This window comes from Macaca thibetana, chromosome 3, assembly GCF_024542745.1.
Source record: "Macaca thibetana thibetana isolate TM-01 chromosome 3, ASM2454274v1, whole genome shotgun sequence".
In the NCBI taxonomy this organism is placed as follows: Eukaryota; Metazoa; Chordata; class Mammalia; order Primates; family Cercopithecidae; genus Macaca; species Macaca thibetana.
Genome location: NC_065580.1, coordinates 59,463,706 through 59,480,072, shown reverse-complemented (window position 1 = coordinate 59,480,072; position 16,367 = coordinate 59,463,706). Strand labels below are relative to the sequence as shown.

The window sequence follows — 16,367 nt, the reverse complement described above, 5'->3', positions numbered from 1 at the left end:
CATACAACATGAGAACTGTAGTTGTAGAGTAATAATACTGTATGGTCTCAAGATTTTGCTAAATGAGTAGATGACAGCTGTTCTAGCCACAGGTGACAAACAGGTAACTATGAAATGATGTGTATGTTCATCTGTCTCAACATAGTAACCATTTTGATACATATATTTTGTAACATCAGGTTGTATGCATTTAATACACAAAATAAAATTTATTTTAAAACAAATAAATAAAATGAGCTTCATCGGTTTCCAAACACACAGAAAAGTTCTGGGAAATAAGTCTGCTCTACCTGTTATTTCATAAAGTCAATAAACTCAAATGAAAAAAACATGCTTCTACTGTTGTTTGTGTGTATTCTGTAAAGCATTAAAAAATTCAGTCTTTTCTAAGTTAAATAAAACCTGTATAAATTAGTTTTATTTAAGACTCTGTTCCCCACTGGAAGATGTTTTAACTGCTTGACCAATTATCTTAATTTTAACCCGTGGCTTTTGTGAAATAGGCAGCAGTGGCACCAAGAAGCCACATGAAAAACTATTCTAAAGTATCAGATGTTCAAACAGCTATGTCTCATGCAGTATGTGTTCAATCACCATTATTAAAAACGTAATACAGAACCAAGATGATCTGCTAGCCCTGAGGATTCAATGTTGTGCTGGACAAAAATAAAATAAAAAGCGTCTTTTCATCTTCAGTGTCATGCAAGTCGTAAGGCCAGAAGCCATTCTCAAAACTCTCCTTCACTCTCTATATATGCAGGGCCTCCTCAAGATTTGAGTTCCTAGGGCTATGCTATCCTAACATGAAAATACTACTAAGGAAATGACAGTTTACAAAATCAGGCCCTTCTTAAATACCCTTTCCACTTTACAACAGCTGCTATCTTTATACCAAATTAGATCAATTATTTGTCAGGCTCCCCTCCCTTGATTGCTGGGTATTGAGAACATCCGAGCCAAGGACACAAGACATGGAAGATATGACAAGTCTATCATTTGGTTTCACACACTCTTTGGCCAATACTACAATATCCTGGAGGAATTTATGACTGTTTGAGAGACAGGGCCCAGGATTTTCACTACATTTTCATTCCATTTTAGGCTCCATATTCCCATTTTCCCTGGGCCATTCCTACAGTTTTATGTTCAGCATTACTGAACAACTTACAGTTCCAGGAACACCCACTGCTGCTCATGCCACACATCTTCAAACACTGTTTCCCCTGCCAAAATGCAATTTGCTCTGGTCTTGCCACTCTGGTGATTCTTTATTAACCATCGAACTTATCTCCTTTGTCAACCTCTCCTTACCCATTCTGCATGTGATTCCTGCGGCCTCTCACTTTGCACATGTTTGTATTTGAATTTTCAGAAGCTAGCTTGTGCTATACACAAAATCAACCAACCAGAAATGTACTTGAATTTATTTAAGCTATTTATGACTGATACAACTGATGGTCAACTTCTGGGCCTCATCTCTCCCTTTACCTCTTTTCTTCTCCAGATACACACACACACACACACACACACACACCCAACTCATCAGAGACATCTGAAAAGAGGTTATAAACAGCCTATTTGAATATCTGAGGATAAAACTCCCTAAATTTTACTTGCTGTTTGATATTTAAGAAATTTTCCCAAAATACCCTCACACTGAATAGAAAAGCAGGCACTGAATAAACAATAAAAGCATTCTTCATTTACAGACAGGCTTTGAATCTTTCAGGGCATCTGCCAATAAAAACAAGTCCAAGATAAACAACCCATTATTTATTAATCAACAACAGTGTGCTTGGCTCTATGAAAAGCACAATGGCAGGCATTCTGGCTCACACATTTCTCTAATCCTGGGGGTCCACACAAGTAATACAACCTAGGCAGTTTCCAGTGGGGCTGTCTTTAAGAAACCAGTCTGGGTTTCTAGAGTACTGTGAGTGAGTCAGCGGCTGCCATGCTGTGATGATGGGACACTCTAGATTCCAGGATTCATACACAGGGGTGGCGATTCCAAAGATATAGCCAACTTTGATGAATAGCCACCTATGGTCTATTTTGTTAGTGAAACAACTCAAAAGCCCAGAGAAAGGTTCAAGTGACATAAGCTCGTTGAGTTTCGAGATCCACGAAAGGAAGAAAATCAGAAATCGTAAAGAATAAGTTTGTTTCCAGTTGAACTGGTCTTGCCACCCTGGTGATTCATTTGAGTTTATGTATGTACAAATGAGAATGTTTAAACCTTAAGAAAAAAACAAATTTTCCTGCTATTAGACATTATCTCTACATTCTAATTCACTTTTTATCTCTTCAAATAAATGGGAACATGGAACCCTTAGCTTACTTTGCATTGCACATCCAGTCAATGGCTTGTGGTTCAAAAAATCCTGAAATCTGTTTGACATTAAAGAGTGGGGGGGGGGGGGGCGGGCGTGGTGGCTCATGCCTGTAATCCCAGCACTTTGGGAGGCTGAGGTGTGCAGATGACAAGGACAGGAGTTCGAGACCAGCCTGGCCAATATGGTAAAACCCCGTCTCTACTAAAAATACAAAAATTAACTGGGCATGGTAGCAGGTGCCTATAGTCCCAGCTACTCCAGAGGCTGAGGCAGAAGAGTTGCATGAACCCAGGAAGGGGAGCTTGCAGTGAGTTGAGATCATGCCACTGTACTCCAGACTGGGCAACAGTGCGAGACTCCATCTCAAAAAAAAAAAATAATGGGGATGGGAGTCTTATTAACTGGATTTGTACTTTCTTTACTAGTCACAAAATACTTTTTGTGGAATAGATATCTACAGGCAGAAATTTTGCAAAAATGTTTCAAAGCTTAGTAATTTACATAATTAGTTTTCAACTCTCACTTCCATACAGAGTCTCCTAACAGGAAAAGTACAAATGTCACGTGGTTAGGGTTTCAACATTCTGAACACTGGTATTTTCTCCATATAGTATAGACAAAAGAGTAAACAGTTGTTCTCTACAAATCTCAGGCAGCACAGTCACTTCTGGGAGGCTGGGGGTGTAACGCTGCACATCGTTGCCTGATGTGCATGCCAAGTCAATGTGCTGAGACCCTGGGCTGCAGTAGAGAAAGAGGTTTAATCGTAGTAGGGCCACCGAACAGACAGAGGAAACCACAAATCCATCTGCCTGAGGAGTTTGGGGCTAGAGTTTTTAAGGGTTTGGGAGTCAGCTGAAGTGTACAGATTGAGTGGTCAATGAAAGCAGGGTAAAGTCATAGGACAGGGAGATGAAGAAACTATTCTTAGGCTGATTCAGTTCTTCTGTGAGGGTCTTTAAACTGGGTGGCCTTTAAATTGGGTGGCCTCAGCTGTTAAATTGGAATTCAGGATCCACTTAAATAATTCTTAAACAAAAGCCTCATGATTCTAATACCAGAGATCCAATTTAAGGCCAGAAATACAATCTATAGGAATAATGGAGATGCAAATGGTCAGTATCCTGTTAAGTGACTTTCAGTTACAAGGAAGTGGGTCCAAGCACAGACTGATTAATGCTTAATTATAACTATATTTCTGTCCAGAATTAGTGTTAGCCCTATGAACATGGCTTCAGCAGGAAGTAATATTGTAAGGAAAAAAATGGGGTTGGGGGGTAAATTTTTTCCAGTAGTACTCAGCCAAGATGCTGTTACTTTTCACTGAAATCCAGGGTGGGATGAAAAGTGCTCCCATCTACCAAGAGCAGCTTCAGAAGAAAAGAGAAATATGTAACATGTGTCAGTCAAGAAAGATCAAAGTGTATAACCATTTGCAGTCACAAAACCTGGCTGGTCAAGGTGACTAAGTGGCCCACACAGGAACTATCAATAAGGTAATCACTGTGGAGTGAATGAGAGTTTAGAGGGGAGAATGTGACTCCCAGAGGGCTGAGAATGTGCGTGCTATGGTTATCGTAGGCCAGTGGCTATAAAGTCAAAGTTGTGACATTACAGCAGGTAGCTAGTCAGGCATGGGCAGGACAGGAGAGGGCTCCACCCGTCCAGGAATGTCAGGCGACCATCAGATGATGGACAGGATGTTGTCAAATGTTTTTCTAAAACAGTAATTGGTCACAGCCAGTAAAAGGGAAAGGCAGTCTCCATATAGACAGAAAGAAACCTGCAAGTGGCCATCAGCAGCTTCCCAATAAGATCCGGAGAAATGGGTGAGTGAGCTCAAGCATGCACATTAAGAGGCAAAATGGTGGAGTTTAACTGGTATGTGACCTTCCTCTAGGAATGCTAGACTGGTAAGGGAAGAAAGCCTCAAGTAAGCATGGGCACAATTCCCGTAAACACACTGCCAGGCTCCTCTCCCAAGCGCTAGTAGGCCACTGCGCATGTGAACAGCCCACCCCAAGGGAAGAATCAGGGGAGACGGGACCCAAGACCCCGGAAGTATGCCAATGGATAAAATCCCAAGTCAAAAGGTCAAACTGCACACTAACCATTCGAGCCACCAGCCTGGCCCTCTTCCAGGTACACATTCCTTCCTTTTGTTCCTGCCCTAAAGCTTTTTAATAAATTTTCACTCCTCTAAAACTTGTCTCGGCCTCTCCTACCTTGTGCCCCTCGGATGAATTCTTTCTTCTGAGGAGGCAAGAATTGAGGTTGCTGCAGATGCACTGGATTCGCTACTGGTAACAGGCACACAGAGAAGTCCTCCCCCTCCGCCCACTGGTCTCCTTTAAGGAGGAAGCGGCTAACGAAAAACTGCATCTCTGAGAGCAAATATGGAGTCCAGCAAATAAGACTGAACTGAGGGCAAAGGAGCACCACCATAGTAACAGCGGGGAGAGAACTCACGGGCACTTTGGGGTCTCAAACATACTGCAGCCTACCGGTAGGATCCAGGAAAGGGAAATGCATCAAGTCAAGATGGTGGAGGAAGGGAGAAAAAATAAAAACAAATCAAGATATAAGGTAACTCTTTGCTAGATTCTAATTCCTTTAAGAGAGTTATATAATTTATCGCTATCAATATGATAGCCAAACAGTGTCTGCCTCTGATTTGGTTGGGGGTAGCATAGGAAATTTTAGTTTTATCTGCTGATAAAGTTTAAAACAAAACAAAAAAACACTTCTGACCTCAGAAAACAAGTATTTTTATTTTTCTTTCAAAGAAAAAATCCTTTGGTCTACTTTCTGCTTAGGGTCACATTTATATCATTTATTTCCTGGCTTCAAGGATGGAGGGTGTTCAACATCACAGGCTGTTCAGCTACAACATAGGGATTTAGCGAAGTTATCTTACACTGAAGTCCTCATACCACTACACTCCTTTTAAGAAATCCTAATTTTTATGTTGAATTTACTGATTTAAAATGTTAACATCGAATAAAACTAAACTATAATTTAGTTGAAAATGAAATAAAACTAAATTACAAATGCATTTAAAATCCCTTCTCTTTATTATAATGCTACTGTAAGATTAACAAGATCAAGGTCCTTATGTTTAAGATAGAAGCAGATAAAGTAGGGGTGCAAGGGCAAATACAAATCAAAAATAAAACGTTCAATCCTCCCTGTTGAAAGGAAAAACATTTCCCTCCCTTTTTCTTAGAGCATTTACTTCAGAAAAATTATAATTGGAAATACTTTTCTCTCTCTTTGAAATGTATATAATATATTCTTTTGAAAACTAAATAGGCCTTTTGCCAGCTTTATGATTCAGGAATGTGTTTCTCAAGGACCTGGGAGCCATCTCTTTGAAATGCAAATATCAAGGGAGATAGCATCCCTACCTCCCAGTTTCTGTGGCAGGGTAGGAACTTGACTTCATGGGCACCTTGCTCCAAGATGCAAAATTACCTTCTGTCCTAAAGATAGAAGTTTCTTTTTCTCCTATGAATAAGGCCAATTAGCTAACATGATGGTCATCCCAATGACCATAGTAAAGGTACGGTAAGTTATGTGTGACAAAGGTGCTTTGAAGTCCTCTTACTTGAGGACTTACTGTTTATCATGTGAACATGCATGTAATGGGTTGAATAGGCTGCAATGTATAAAAGGGTGAGGGTCTTTTGTCTTTCCAATCTCTTAGCAGATGTACATCACAATATGGTTTATAACACATTTAATAATGAAAATATTTTCTATCTCTGCTATTTTTGTAAAGAGGATTTCTGGGTTGGGAGAAGGTTTTGTTTTTAATTATCATTCTCCAACAGAGGTAATTATCTAAAATATTTTCCTTTTAGTTCTAAGAAGCTCTGAACTTATATTTAAATAAATATTTACACATATATGGGAGACATCTGACATTCTGGGATATAAGAAAAATTTAATAATGACTGTAAACATGAAAATCCAAAATCTAGAGCTTCAAAATGACCCACTTTCCCCAATCTTTACTCCATATAAAACTATCCCCTGAGCCATTCACTTCTGAGATAGGTATCATACTATAATGAGCAACAATGTATGCACACAAAGGAAATGAAATCAGTATACTGATATGTTCACCGCAGTATTATTCACAATAGCCAACTTATGCAATCAATCTAAATTATCTGTCAATGGATGAATGGATAAAGAAAATGTTGTGTATATATACACAATGAAATATTATTCAGTCTTAAAAAGGAAATCCTGTCATTTGTGATAGTATGGACAAACCTGGACAAATACCACATAATCTAACTTATACAGTACATGTAGAATCTAAAAATGTCAGACTCATAGAAACAGCACAGAACTGTGATTACCAGGAGGATTAGCTGGGGGAACTGAAGGGGAGGAAGGGAGATGTGGGTTAAAGGGTACAAAGTTTTAGTTAGGATGAATAAGTTGTAGAGATCCACTGCACATCACGGTGACAACAGTTAATAACATATTGTATACCTGAAAACTACTAACAGAGTAGATCTTAAATATTTTCACCACAAAAAATGGTATGTATGCAAGATGATGGATATGTTAATTAGTCTGACTTAATTATTTATGTACCCATATAGTAAAATATTACCTTGTATACTGTAAATATATATAATTTTTACATATCAAAGGAGTGAATCCCGCTGACACTTTGATTTTGAATATTTAGCTGCAGAACCATGAAGGAATACATTTATGTGGTTTTAAAAAAATGAATGAATGCACACACAAAGCTATCCTAGAAAGGAAGGACAAAAGAAAGAATTGTGTGCAGCACTGAAAGCTCTTTTCTGAGATTCCCGTCAAATAGACCACTCGGCTAACTGAACTGACAGACAAAATGTTTCTAAAATTTGAATCTACACACCCACTCAATGAGGAAGGGTGGAGGACCGGAGGCCATAGGCATATTTTTAGGTGTCTATAAGTTTTCTGTGAAAATTTTTAATACAGTGTTCTTATTTGTATAGTGATAAAATAAACTCTAAGTCACTCTAATCACACCATATGTCTGAAGGGGGTCATACAGTTTCAAGGTCTATATTTGAGTTTGTGTTTATAAGTCCCTAAGATACTTAAGCGAATGTCAAATGTTGTGCTGGAGGGACCTTTCCATCCACCACTCTATCTGGTTTGACTGTCAATCACCCAATTGGTCAAAGAAGAAGTGTCATGTGTTTCCAACTGGCCAATGAGAGTGGTGTCATTGGGAATAAAATTCCTCACGCTTCTAGGTCTTATACCAACCAGCAAACAAAATATTTTACAAATTAATATAAGATATATACATGTAATATATATATACATAAAACTTACAATCACTTAAGATGCAGTGATTTTTTTCCCCCCTATAAAGGAAAGAGCCAGTCTCTTTCCTTTTATATGAAAGTTATCAAGAAAGATCACAGCACTGAAAAGATGATGCGAAATCTGGCCCACAAAAGCCATTTTCAATGATCACATAATGGAGGATGCCATTAAAGGATGGGGCCAAAACCTAGAGTAGCAGCACTGAATGAAGACCAGGAAATGAGAAGCCTGACAGTACTGTTTGAACCTTTACATGAAGCCACAGTCAGGAGAACATATAATTTATCTTCCAAGTAGGGACTTTCGAGAGTTAAAGCGGACACAAGGTCAACCAGACTGACCTGGGCCAAGTAGGAAATATATCACTCTAGTTGTAACTGCAGACAAATCCACCTTGATTTCCCAGCTATGAGAGCCAGGTATGAGGTTGCTTTCTGTCACATCGACCCAAAGAGTCTTGATTACCCCTGTGCCAAGTAGTAATACTTTAATTATCTTGAGCTAATGAGGGAGAAACAAAGGAGGTTAACAATGCATCTGTACCAAGTGAAGGCCAAATAAATACTGCATGCTGCACAAAAGAAAGTTACAGAATTTTAGGTAGAAAAAGATGTGGGAAAATTTGATATTATACAGCCCATTGCAGAAGAGGCATGCCAAATCAAAACAATCAAATTGCACGTGCAATTTATTGTAGCTAACATACCATTACTTCTCATACTAATTTCACATTTACACTTTATACATACATACACACACACACACACACACATATACACACACTTTATACGAATGTTTTGTTTTACAGTTCATGTAAGACCTAAAAGGGTAAGAAACTTTACTTCCTATCACAATTATACATACACATTTGTGAAAATAATTTAGAACCACACAAGAGGAAGATATTTTTCTTCATCAGGAAATCATACACTGTTTTGTCTAAAGCTCAAGTCTAATTGCTCTCATGTTTTTCCTAAGCTGTTTTCTATTAAGGACTGGCAAATAATTAACATATACAAACTTTTTCAACATTTCCTCTGCTAAGCTACAATTCTCCATGGGCCTCTCTCACATTTGTGAACATTTGTGAGCAGAGTCATGGACTACCTATTCCTATCTTTTCAAGGGTATTTGTAGAGACAAGACACTGATAATGTCTCCCTCTGTGGCAGAAAATAGGTTTACTGTCCAGTATAATAAAGGCAATATATCCTCTGGGACAAAGGTCAGATTGACTTATTTTTAAAAAATTGTGATCCCTAAAGTCAGGGTTCATCTACTATAATATAACCCACTGCTTGTGCACCTATCACCTGGCACTGTTCATGCTGTCCTTACGGACTGGGTAAATCACCACCAATGCTGATTCTCTGGCATAACTGCTGTATTAAAGTCATTTTTCATCTCTAAATGAGGAACTCCTTGTTTTTTCACAGCATTCATGAAATGGTGGTATGGTAAATTATTAGCTTGTATGTAGGGGAAAGTCTCAGACACTGAATAATTGCTGACAAACTATTCTGCTTAATTTTTTTTAATTCCCAAATTTCTGGCAACTAAGGATACTACACTTCCAGTATCTTTATACCCAAACTACATACATGTCTTTTAAAAATTCTAATATTTTTCCTTCCCAAATGGCAGGTAAAACAAGGTTGCCTAATAAACCAAAGAAATAAGTAGAACAGTGGTTCTGAAACGATGATACCAGTATCTGCATCACCCGGGGATTTTGTTAGAAATGGACATCTCAGGCCCCATCCAGTGTTTACTGAGTCAGAAACAAACTCTGGAGGTGAGGGGTCCAGTAATCTGTGTTTTAACAATCCCTCCAAGTGATTCTGATGCATGCTAAAGATTGAGAGCCACTAAGGAAGAAAAAGAAAAAGGTCACCTCCTTTTTTCTTGATTAGTTATCATAACACAGTCATTAAGTTGCTAGTTATTAAAAAAGAATACACAATTCTAATGAAATTATTAAATTTTGCCTTCCCTCCCCAAAATAGTAAGACAAGTAGCACTGTTTTGCATTTCTGCAAATAGCACAATAAAAGGCAGCTAGATTCTAGTATCTACTTCTGCATTTAATATACTGTAATACATTACACTTTGGTTGAAATATATGAAGAAAATCCATTTTCACATAATTCAGTTAGAAAAGGGAGGAGCATTCAACAGCATTTTAAGTATAATTATGGATAGTCTTATTCTATGTCGTAATTTGAGAAGTGGTAACTTCTTAAAGTTTGATTATTACAGTGTAGAATCTGAAACGATTTCTACGAAGTTTTCTTATTTTTGTACAGGCATACCTCAGAGATATTGTGGGTTCTATTCAAAACCACTGCAGTGAAGAGAATATTGCAATAAAGCAATTCATAGGAATTTTCTGGTTTCCCAGTGCATATAAAAATTATGTTCACTCTCTACCATAGTCTATATTAACTGTGCAATAGCATGATGTCTAAACAATGTACATACCTTAATAAAAATACTTTATTGCTAAAAAACGTTAACAATCATCTGAGCCTTCAGCAAGTCATCATCTTCCGCTGGAGAAGGGTCCTGCCTCCGTGGCAATGGCTGCCAGCTGATCGGGGGAGTGTTGGGGAAAGCTGAAGTGTCTGTGGCAATTACTTAAAATAATACAATAACGAAGTCTGCTGCATTGACTGACTTTACCTTTCAAGAAAGATTTTTCTGTAGCATGTGATGCTCTTTGAACAACATTTTACCCACAGCAGCAGAACTTCTTTCAAAAGTGGATCCAATCCTCTAAAACCCTGCCACTGCTTTATCAACTAAGTTTATGTAAGATACTAAATCCTTTGTTGTCATTTCAACAATGTTCACAGCATCTTCACCAGGAAAAGACTCCATCTCAAGAAACCATTTTCTTTGTTCATCTACGAGAAGCAATTCCTCCTTCCTTAAAGTTTTATCATGAGACTGCAGCAAATCATTCACATCTTCAGGCTCCACTTCTAATTCTAGTTCTCTTGTTATTTCCACCACATCTGCAGCTCCTTCCTCTACTGAAGTCCCAAACCCCTCAATGAACCCAGGCATTCTTTCAAATGCCTGTTAATGTTAATATTCTGGTCTCTTCCCATGAATCACAAATGTTTTTCATGGCACCTAGAATGACTAATCCTTTTCAGAAGATTTTCAATTTACTCAGATCTATTAAAGGAATCACCATCTAATGGCAGCTATAGCCTCACAAAATGTGCTTCTTACACAATAATACATGAAAGTTGAAATTACTTCCTGATCATAAGCTGCAGAACAAATGCTGTATTAGAAGGCATAAAAACAACACTAGGCTGGGCACAGTGGCTCACACCTATAACTCCCTTGGGAGGCCAAGGCAGGAGAATAGCTTGAGGCCATGAGTTTAAGACCAACCTGGGCAACATAACAAGACCCCCATCTCTACAAAAAAATAAGAATAAAAAACACTGGCCAGGCATTTGTAGTTCTAGCTACTTGGGAGGCTAAGGAGGGAGAATCACCTGAGCTCAGGAGTTAAAGGCTGCAGTAAACTATGACCATGCCACAGCACTCCATCCTGGTAACAGAGCAAGACCTTGTCTCTAAAAACAGCAGCAACAACAATAATTTCCTTGTACATCTCCATCAGTGCTCTTGGATAATGTGGTGCATTGTCAATGAGCAGAAATATATTGATATATTGAAAAGAATCAAATGAGCAGTAAGGTCTCAACACTGGGCTTAAGATATTAGGAAAACCATGCTGTAAAAAGATATGCTGTCATCCATGGTTTTGTTCTTCCATTTACAGAGCACAGGCACAGCAGACTAATTTTTTTTTTTTTCTTGAGATAGAGTCCCCTCTTGTCACCCAAGCTGGAGTGCGGTGGCGTGATCTCAGCTCACTGCAGCCTCAGTCTCTTGGGTTCGAGAGATTCTCCTGCCTCAGCCTCCCAAGCAGCTGGGATTACAGGTGCCCACCACTACCCCTGGCTAATTTTTGTATTTTTAGTAGAGATGGGGTTTCACCATGTTGGCCAGGCTGGTCTGGAACTCCTGACCTCAGGTGATCTGCCTACCTTGGCCTCCCAAAAGTGCTGGTATTATAGGCATGAGCCACCACACCCAGCCAAGATTTAGTATAATTCTTAAGGGCTCTAGGATATTTAGAATGCTAAATGGGCACTGACTTCAACAGTCACCAGCTGCATTAGCCCAGAACAAGAGAGTTAGACTGTCCTTTGTAGCTTTGAAGCCAAGCACTGACTTTTCCTCTCTAGCTATGAATGTCCTAGATGGGACTTTCTTCAAATCGAAGGCTGTTTTGCCTACATTGAAAATCTGTTGTTTATTGTAGTCATCTTCATCAACGACCTTAGCTGGATCTTCTGGATAACCTGCTGCAGCTTCTACATCAGCACTTGCTGCTTTACCTTGCATTTTTATTTAATGGAGATGACTTCTTTCCTTCAAGCTCGTGAACCAACTTTTCTTCTGCAGCTTCCTCATTTCTCTCAACCTTCACGGAACTGGAGAGGCAGGGCCTTGATCTGGCTTAGGCTTTGGCTTAAGGGAATGTTGTGGCTAGTTTGCTCTTCTATCCAGACCACTAAAACTTTCTCCGTATCAGCTGGTTTCACTTTCTTATCATTCGTGTGTTCACTGCAGTAGCACTTTTAATTTCCTTCAAGAACTTTTCCTTTACATTCACAACTTGGTTAAATGTTTGGTGCAAGAGGACTAGCATTCAGCCTATCTCAACTTTGGACATGCCTTCCTCACTAAGCTTAATCGTTTCTAACTTTTGACTTAAACTGAGAGACTTGTGACTCTTCCTTTCCTTTGAACACTTAGAAGCCACTCTGTAGGGTTATTAAGCCCAATTTCAATACTGCTGTGTCTCAGGAAATAGGGAGGTTTAAGAAGAGGTGGAGATATGAGGGAACAGCCAGTCCAGTGGAGGAGAGAGAATACGCACATTTGTCAACTAAGTTAATTGTCTTATATGGGCACAGTTTATGGCACTCCAAAACAATCAGAATAGTAATATCAAAGATCACTGATCCCAGATTACATTTGAAATACTGTGCGAACTACCAAAATGTGACACAGAGCTACAAAGTGAGCACACACATTAGAAAAATGGTGTTGACAGACTTGCTGGATGCAGGGTTGCCACAAACCTTCAATTTGCTTTTCGTTTTTGTTTTTTAAAAAGGCAGTTATCTGCAAAGTACAATCAAGTGAAGAACAATAAAACAAGGTATGCCTACACATTAAATCCACTGGTCTATCTCATACTTGGAATTAATCTTTTAACCCACGTTTGATTTGCAAATTGGTTGAGTTTTGCAGGACCAAATGTTGACATATTTCATTATTTTTACACACACACACACACACACACACACACACACACGTATATTTTCTAATTTCCTTTTCAAAATTACTCATAATCTCCTCAGAAAAGGATTTCAGTCTTGAAGATGCCAATATCCCAGTAGCAGGAACAAGTTTTTAAGTATTTTTATTTTAAAAATTTTATTTGGCTTGAAAGTTCAAATTTTATAGCTGTCAACAAATAAGAGTTAGCTATTTTCCTTGAAGTGAATGGCTAACTCTGCCAATCCCAAGTTGGACTAACCGTAGTTTGTCTATCAATTAAAAATGGTTTTCCAAGAAAAGAGCTAGTTCAGTTCACAACTCAAACACTCAAACAACTGTTTTCCCTCACGATAACCAACCGTCATGCTTTGGTATACAGTAAGAGTACTGTAAGTGTATTTCCCATTTGGTCACATGGAATATTAAAGAGATACATATTTATCGCTCAGGTTTAATGAAAATAATAATACTTTTTGCTTATTTAGCTTTTTCTTTTATTATAGGTGCACAGTAGTGAATAATCAATGACTGACTACTAGTACTTGGATCCCTGAATGACCACATGGGGTAGAGCACCTCAGGACTATTTAAACTTATATTTGTGACATGGGAGAAATAAACATCTGCCTTCATTAAGCCATGGTCAGGTTCGCTTTATTTGATCCAAGAGCCTGGTTTTTACACTGACAATTTTTTTAAAAGCAGACTAGATTTAAATATATAAACAAATATGTAAACATAATACACAAAATAAAATAAAGAGTCCCAAAACGTACTTTAAGAAAAAAATGTAAACCCATAAATAAAATGGAAAGGGAAATTACAGAACAGGACAAAAATATTCATAATTAATGACCAGCAAACTAGCTTTCTTTAATACATAATGAACACTAATTGACAAGAAAAATATCAATATTCTAAAAAAAACCAGCAAAAGATACAAAAACAATTCATAAAGGGAAAATAAGCACATATAGTATATTTTAGAGCTATATATATATATGTTTATTCACACAAGACAAGTACACGTGAAAAATTACATCAAAGAAATATTTTTTAAAAATAAATTTTTAAAAATTAAAAATCAGAACAATGATCTCTGAGGGAAAAAAGTGTTTATACTGGAGTAATGTAATTTTACTTCTTGAATGTTTCTGTAATTTCCAAATTTTTACACTAAATCAAAATTATGCAATTTATTTAGAAAAAATTGGTATCTCCATGATTAAAGTTGAATAAAATCATCTTCTTTAATTTCCTTTGCATCTACCCATCTTCCCATCTCATTACTCATATACATAAATCTCACTCCTAGTCAAAGCAAATTACTTTTAACTCTCAAAAGTTTCCTGATAACCCCTACCTCCATTCCTTCCCCACATTTTCTCTCAAGTTGGGCCCCTTACCAACATGGGCCCTAAAAATGACCACACCACATTTGGGCAGGAGAGCCTCTGTGGTTGATATTTCCCAACCAAGGCACCTCTAATTTTCAGAGTGTGTCGTAACTGAGTTGACAGACACTGGGATGCTACACGGACCAATATAACGGTAGGAGAGATGACCAAGACTTAGTAAAAGACTAAGGACTGCACTTAGGGGGAACTCAAGCAGGTAAGCTCCAAGTAAGCTATGAGTTACAGCACCAGAGATTTCAATTGTGATGCCAGGAATACCTAGGTGGAAACCATCACCTCTGAGACTAGGGAGGCAGAGAACACTACATCTATGGGATCAGACAATTCCTGCTACAATGAGTTTAAGTCACTCTTCCCACCCACCTGCTGTCCCCCACACCAATTGGGGAGAACAGCAGGAGGGGAGCATGGCAAGTGATGAAACATTTTTATCTGAACACTACATAAACGGACTTTTTAAATTATCGGGCAGGACTAAGGCTTAAGCATTTTGCAGTTTTGGGACGTTCTGTAGTTTTTCCCTACTTATCAGAACGTAGGGGCTCAGCAGGAGGTAGGCTGAGTACAGGATAAATTATTTTTTTTTTACTTGACATCTAATGTATAGTCCAAATTAATTACTGTAATCCTATTAAAACATAAGCAACAGATTTCTAAGCATATTTTAAAAGTACAGACAAGATATAAAAGACATATATTTTTGTGCTGCCATCTTCATTACATGGCTTCCACCTCAGATGTAAGATATCTGTCCAGGATCCCACCTGTACATGAACCCTGCCATCAGCAGGAGGGAGAAAATGAGTACGGGAAGTGGAGGAGATGCCCTTTCACCTTAAGGGCACAATCCAGAAGTGGTACCAGTACCCATCACTTCCATTCACATCCCCACAGGCAGAAGCTTGTCTTCTGGCCTCATTCTGCTTCAAGAAAAGCTAGGAAATACAGTCAGTAAATGTGTGGCCATATGCCCAGAAAACAGATGCTGAAGGACACTGGGTATTGGGGGATAACTGGCAGTCTCTGTCATACTCCATAAACCTACTCTTTCCTTTACCCTCTGTTCCATCTTTACATTTTAGAAAACTTTTAATATTATGCAAGTAAACATGCAAGATGAAAGTTTTTTTAAAAAATTTTGTTTTGGTTTTCCTCGTGAAAACTAAGGTGAATGTCATGGCAAGAAAATAAATAAGGCAAGCTGCTAAAAAGTGTTGCTGAACACGTAAAGGTGAGGTAACTGTTAAGTAGAGAGAAAAAAGGATTTTACAATCTGGAAGGATTCTTCATTCAAGTTGCTTTGCAAGTATCTTTAAATTCTCACTTGAAAGAAACAGAAACTGGAAATAAGAAGTCCATTTTGGTTATGTGAAAAAGACAACTCTGAACAATACTTCAAGGAAAAAAAAGGTCATGACTCTACATCAAAAGATTGCTGAATAAAAGTATATGTTTTTGACTAAAATAAATACTCAAGGTATGCTGGCAATTTTTATTTTGTTTTTAGAAGTTCCCTTAAGACAGGTTGGTTTGACAGACAAAATCTGATCCCATGAGACAGAGGAAACTTCCCTCTGCATATTAACATATTCAAAACTTAACTACCTTCATCTCCCAAATTAAATACTCCTTACAGAACTATTTTTCTAAAATGTTTAAATCTGTAACAACTTTTTAATACAAACTTCTTAGCATGCCATTCCAGCTATTTCTAGAACTAGACCCAAAGGTCTTTCAGTCTCACCTCTTTTTACGAACCTCCAACTATTCACTAGCCATAGAAATCTACCCACATAGCCAGGACAATGTTAAGAAATCTAGTCAAAGTTAAAGAACACATAGGTCCTAATTCCAAAAAGCTCAGATTACAAGAAAATGACAGCAA

General features: G+C 38.0%; 1 protein-coding gene across 2 annotated transcripts in view; it reads right to left on the bottom strand.

The window, feature by feature from the left end:
* GNAI1 (G protein subunit alpha i1) overlaps window positions 1–16,367 on the bottom strand; it is an 81,890-nt gene that overhangs the window by 28,565 nt on the left and 36,958 nt on the right. The gene's annotated exons all lie outside the window — the stretch shown is intronic.